Source organism: Danio rerio, chromosome 22 (genome assembly GCF_052040795.2).
Source record: "Danio rerio strain M-AB ecotype USA chromosome 22, GRCz13ab, whole genome shotgun sequence".
In the NCBI taxonomy this organism is placed as follows: Eukaryota; Metazoa; Chordata; class Actinopteri; order Cypriniformes; family Danionidae; genus Danio; species Danio rerio.
The window spans coordinates 22,098,601-22,105,696 of record NC_141042.1 but is presented as its reverse complement, the minus strand read 5'-3'; positions in this window follow the sequence as shown (position 1 = coordinate 22,105,696).

The following is a 7,096-nucleotide window of genomic DNA, read 5'->3' as shown; positions in this document are numbered from 1 at the left end:
GAACGGGTCAAAATACATAAATGCATATTTTCTACTATCAAGATATTCTTCACATTATTTTCACTCTGATCGCATCATCAGAATTTCACCTACTTTTATAAAAGCATCTAGAAGTGTCACAGTAATAATATTACATGTTAAATAATAATACATACTACGAATATAGTTACATTTTTTGAGAACATATCCACAGTAAATCTATTCTAAAATACTAAATCTGATATCTGATTTTATACTTTACATTATTGTAACATTGATGACATCAAAATTTTACATATATAAATAACATAAAAATAATAAAGTATTTTTAAGTTTATTAAATATATCTAGAATTTATGAGATCATGCTCCCAATATTATTATTAATTATAATTATCTTCTATTAAAACAGAATCAGAATTGTCCACACTGAATTCTAAATCAGTTTTACATGTCATATATATGAGTATCCTAGCAGTTTCATAATAGTAATAATAACAATAATAAAACATTATACACTGTTTAGACATATACAGTATATAATGTATATTAATACAATTTCAATAATAATACATTAATCCACAATATTTTTATTTGTAAAAATATGTCAAATAAAGCTGTTTAATCTATAAACAAATTCCGAGACCATTTGAAATTGTTTAGTTCCTCTTATTACTTACTACATATGGGTTTGAGTCAAATTTAACAATGTTTATTCTATTAAGGTCTATTAATTTGGTTTGGTTATATTTATTTATGTGTGTGTGTGTGTGTGTGTGTGTGTGTGTGTGTGTGTGTGTGTGTGTGTGTGTGTGTGTGTGTGTGTGTATACACAGGGCTCGAAATTAACCTTTTTGCTTGGTAGCTCCTAACTTTAAAAATTTAGGCACATCAGCCAAAATTTTGTTGCACCCACGAATTATGAGCACCGTTACTACAAGTTTTATACAAACATATTTACTGTATTTTAAATCAATACTAATCAAACTAATTAAACTCAATGATTAAAAATCGAAAGGAATTAAACCATTCCTGAGCGCTGCGTTTCACGTTTCAAGTGCAGACAAAGAGCTTAGAAATGCATTCTGCTTGAATGTCTCCCGAATCCGCGCATGTGGTGAACATTTTGCAGTAAAAACTGGTCGCACACAACAATTTTAAGCACTCGCAGAAATGCTCACAAATATATTTTAAGGTCGCATAGATAAAATTTTATATATAAATTATATATATATATATATATATATATATATATATATATATATATATATATATATATATATATATATATATATATAATGTTTTGGCTGGAGCACTTTTAGCTTAGCTTAGCATCAAGTATTCAATCAGATTAGACCATTAGCATCTACCTTAAATATGACCAAAGAATTTCAATAATTCTTCTAAAGCTTGACTCTTCTGTAGTTACACCGTGTACTAAGATCAACAAACTCAATGATAATTAGAAGCTAATGGTCTAATCCAGTAGTTCTCAAACTGTGGTACGTGTACCACCAGTGGTACGCAGGCTTCCTTCTAGTGGTACGCGGAGGAATTAAATATGTCATGTACATGCTACACACATTTCAAAATTTATCAAAAATTATGTATTTAAAATGCCATATATGACATATAGCCTATATTTCTGAGGTAATCTGCCACGTTTTTTGAACTGTGCAGAGTTGTAGCTGCTTTACTGGGCCTGCTACACTACTGTATTTCAATACTGCTCATTTTGGTGGTACTTGGAGAGAAAATTTTATTCTGAGGTGGTACTTAATGAAAAAAAGTTTAAGAGCCACTGGTCTAATCCAATTCAATGATCTATGCTAAGCTAAAAGTACTCCCGCCACACCCTATTTTTAACAAAACTGTCACTGTCTGAATTGATTAAAAAATGGTAAAACTCAACTGTTTACCTCTTGGGAAGTTGTAAAATTAACCTTTTTGATAGAGCGTTCCTTTAATAATGTTACTGAAACATACTATATTTTGTCATATTATTATTATTATTATTGTTAATAGTAGTAGTATCATTATCTATCTACTTAAAATCATGATACTAATTAATAATTTACAATAATGCAATAACCCTGAATACTTGTTATTAAAACAAATGTCAATGATACACATTATTTTTTTATTAGTAAAAATATGTCACTTCCTAGTGACGGGTTGCAGCTGGAAGGGCATCCACTGAGTAAAGCATATGCTGGATAAGTTGGCGGTTCATTCCACTGTGGCGACACCAGAATAATAAAGAAACTAAGCCAAAAAGAAAATGAATGAATGAATGAGCACATAATTTATACAAATATTGTTAAAATAAAGATGAAAATATATCACCTATTTACAATATATTAAAATATAGATAAATATAAAAAATAGGGTCCGAGCTTATGACACTAACCTTAAACATCAACAAACAAACTTAGGGAGTATAATACTAATATAATATATTATGGAATGTTTCTTTCGCAAAAACAGTGTCAGGAATTTCTTAGAAAATGTGGTCATGTGCTAAGCAGACTGATGACTGAATGACCTGCTTCATGGAGATGTTCTCATGCTGTTTGAAGATACGCTCGACCAGATGTTGTAGAAAAGATTTTGAGTAGAAACATAAAATAAGACACATTCAGAACCACTCCAGTATTCAGTGACACCCTTGGGGGAGTCTTGTTTTGACCTTATCTCACACTATCACTAAACATAGAATAACTTTTGTTTGGACATATGGAGCCAGAACGCGTATTTCATAAATTCCTGAGAAGAAAAATACTTCAGTCAAATCCATGGGGACAGAGAGGGTTTGATTTGATAGATGTCGTCCTTCTGTACTTGACATCTAACACATCTAAACTACACAAATATCCCCATCCCAACCCTCAAATGTCTGGAATAGACAAGCATTCCCAGCCTTCTGCCGCTGTCCTAAATGAATCAAGGATTTAAAGTGGTAGGGTTGTTTACTTGAAGGCGGTCCAAGTTATTTTCAATAGCAAAGGGCAGATGTTTATTGCTTTAGTACTTACTTAGATTTCAAGCCAAATAGATTTAAATTTGTCAAAATGCCAATCGGATACATTTCTTTGATGATATACAGTAAAGACTTGTTGGAATAAAGTAATTTTTTTTAAATATTAAAAAATGTTCAATCTCCTGCGCTAGAGATAACTCATCTCCATAAAGTTCTGTGAAAAACGTCACCATGAAATAATGTTACCATGAAATGAGAGGGCTTGGATGATTTCAAATTATCTGGGATGCCCAAAATGCGGAGATTGTTACGCCATGAACACTTGTAAATCGTCAGCTTTAGATTTCAATTCCTCGTTGTCCTTTTCTAGTGACTGCCATTTACGTTCTAATGCGTCAAGCCTTTCGTCCATGCTGTTCAGCAATGTTTCGATGTTTGTGATCTTGGTACTTTGACAAGAAATGGTGGCCTGAAGGGTACCTATAAAGGCGCGTATTTCTGCAAGGAATTCAGTTCTCAACTCAGTAATTTACCCGCATATTATTGTAATGAGCAACTCTTTTAAAACAGCTGGCGTTAACTCAGAGGAGAGCGCGGCCATTTTGGCATCGTCATCAGTTTCAGCAGGACTAGTAGGAAGACGCTTGGGTTTCGGCATAATGACGATAAAAACTAGCTGGATTCAAAAGGATCTTTACCATTGTGGAAGTCACTTTAAATCTTTAAAAGCCAAAAATGTCCCTTTTTAACTGTTTGAATTGGATCAAGTTTATGGAGCGGCTCTTGTACATGTCTCACTCTCCCATCGGCATACAGGATTTCCTAATTAAAAAAAAAAAAAAAAAAACGTAACATAAATTTGATGGTGAGATAGGCTAAGAAAATTTTGATTGATGCTGCACAGAATGACCTACTTGTATTTTAACTGTGGTGTATTTCTAGACATAGGTCGGTATAAGATTCTGATGGTATGACAACCATTGATAAAACTTTCACGGTATCCCAGTATTGTGATTACTGCTATAAAATATCTTCTTTTTAAACGTCTGGGTAAAAAAAAAAACTTTTCCCGCATTGAATGCGATATGATTTATTTTATAACCATTTTATTTAACATAAAAAATATTTCGGAACAGTAGCTTTTGATCTGGAGGGTCTTTTTTTAGCTGGAGATGCTGTTGCCCTAATAAACTAAATAAAATAGTTGTATAAGAAAAATTGGAAAACAAAAACTTACATATATTGTAGGAACTGTATAATTGTATAATGGTATATTCTGATGTTTTAAACCCTAGATTTTTCCAAATGTTGAAACTTGTTATAATTCCATGCCTATGTCCTTCTGGGCTCTATTATTAGGCCATTAAAGTTACATTTCATATATACAAATTGCAACAATATTTTACAATATTGTATTTTTTTTTTATTTCTCAGTAGGTAAATTGGAAAAGCTTTGATCTAAATGGCCCTGGGAGTGAGTATTCCATTTATTTAAGTTTATAATAAATCAATAAATATAAATTGCAATTAATTACAATTTAAAGTTAAAATAATTAAAATTTGAATTGATTTAATTTAATTAAAAGTTAAATTTCACTTTCAGTTCAGGCCCAATTATGGGTTATTAACTTAGCTAAGACTTGGCCCAGATATGGTCCATGTTTGACCCTTGTATGGAAGCCAGACTTGGTCCAATCATGTACCGTAATTCACTGCTGCATGTGGGCCAAGCAGACGCTCATTGTGTGGGCCAGAGAAATTTTGCTTTGTGGGAAGCTATTACTGCTAAACTTTGTTGTGTGGCTAATCAGAGCTGCGCTTGTTGTTGCTAGGAGGCTAATGTTGGATGTATGATTATGCTAGCACATAGGCTAACCAGGCTAACTAAACAGTATAAATGTAAATGCTCAATATCATAAGCCATGACTTTAATTGTATATCAGTTTATGAAAGGGTCTATATAACGCTTATAACTGTCATTAAAATTGTGAAATGAATATATCATATAAATTATAATGTGATTTTACAGAATTAATAGTAATACTCAGTGGTGTAAAGTAACTAATAACAACATAGACAATATAGACAACAATATCACACATAGAAGGTAAATCGCATCATAATGAACTACCTCAAGACATGGGCGATTTATAATTGCAGCAAACTGTTCGGAAATATTCAAAATCTCCAAGAAGATGTCCAAAGTCTTTACACGCATTGACCAGAGACTGTTTAGATGCATGTCACTGAGGACAAGATGATGGATATTTACTGCATGATGACCGAAATGGCCTTAAACAGCCAGCAGGCACAAGATGTCAACATGACGTCAGATTGATGTTGTACCCCAACGTCATGGGGATGTTGCATTTTGTTTGGAAATTAAAATTGTGTTGAAGTCAGAACTCAACGTCAGGCCAACGTCAATGTCTAACTTCAAACCTAAAACCAACCAAATATTAACGTCTAATGAAGTTACAGCTTGACGTTGTGTGTACATTACCTCTATTGACAGATGTTGAATCTTGGTTGCCGTACCTGATGAAAAAAGGTCAGTATTTGACGTCAATATGATGTTGGTTTTAGATGTTGGGTCGACGTTGGATTTTGGTTATTTTCTAAGAACCCAAAATCGACCAAATATCAGCGTCATTTCACATCATTATTGGACATCAAAACAACATTGTCCTTAGACGTTGGCTAGATGTTGAATTTTGGTTACCTGACCTCACAACCTAAATCTAACCTAATATTAACGTCTTATGATGTTGTATGGCTGCTTGGCAATAACTAAATGCACTAAAGAATGTTACGTTTACACACATCCACAAATTACATGTAAATGCATCAGTTTTTAACAGCTTAATACCCACTACTCACTTCTCTTGAGTACTTTTAAAAGGGCTACTTTTTACTCATACTTTGAGTAATATTTACAACAGATACTTTAACTCGCACTACATTTTTAGGCAAGTAATGGTACGTTTACTTGAGTATGATTTTCAGTACTCTTTCCACCACTGGTAATACTGGATTTTATAATCAGGTGCTAAAGACTATACCTATTACAACTCCAGTAAAACAATAGAATCAATCACATAGGCAGACCCAATTCTCATTAATTAGACAATAAAAAAGTGAGCGATTGGTCCATATTTAACATTTCTGAACAGAAAGTTCATGTTTTAATCTTTGATTGGTCTCACCCAGCTTTCCAATGCAGCGTACTGCGAAACTTACATGTTTCTGGTCTGTCGCATTCGCATGAGTTTGAATGGAAGTCTATGGTGCGAAAAGTGCAGTATGACCACGGCTGTACCTGTAGGTTTCAAACAAGCCTGTGCTTAGTTAGAGCTGGAACTAAACAGTGCAGAGCTGCAAAGTTTGACACCTACACTGTAAAACCCAAAATTTTAAGGTAACTCAAACCATTTGAGGAAACAGATTGGAACAAGCCCTTTACATTCAAAAACTGATCTATATGAGTACTGTGAACTTAATCTATTTGAGTAAATGAAGCAATTTGAGCACAGTAAAACCCAATAAATGAAGAGAACTAAAACCAACTGAGTAACTCAAACCGATTGAGGAAACCAATTGCTACAAACCATTTGAGTTAAACTAATCTATATGAGTTCTGTGAACTTACTCCATTTCAGTAATGAGGGATTTAATTAACTCATTACCTTCAACACTGAGTTCAAAACTCTTTTCAAATGAGTAGAATTATCTCTCAGTACATTTTGAGTTAACTACACTTCTTTCAGTTGATAATGTTGACTGTTGGGTTTTACAGTGTACAGTATGTTCTATGCTATTTGGGAAAAGCTAAGACAAAACATTTTACTAGTATCAGAAAATAGACATCTGATAAGGTTGTGATTGTTCTAGAAACAAGATTTTAGACGTTTTTGTTCTATTAAAGAGCAGAACTTTGATAGGTTCTTTGAAGAATCAAAACTAGCTCTTCTTTTGCCTGTCAACATAAGCTACTGTTCAGACAAGCATCAAGAGCTCTGTCTGAAATGACTGATTGGAATACAAACAAGACTTTTTGAAGACGCTGAATCCCTGAAGGATCATGAGAATGTGGATGTGAGAACAATCTGCTATGTTCTGATGTGGCGTCGTTGTGCAA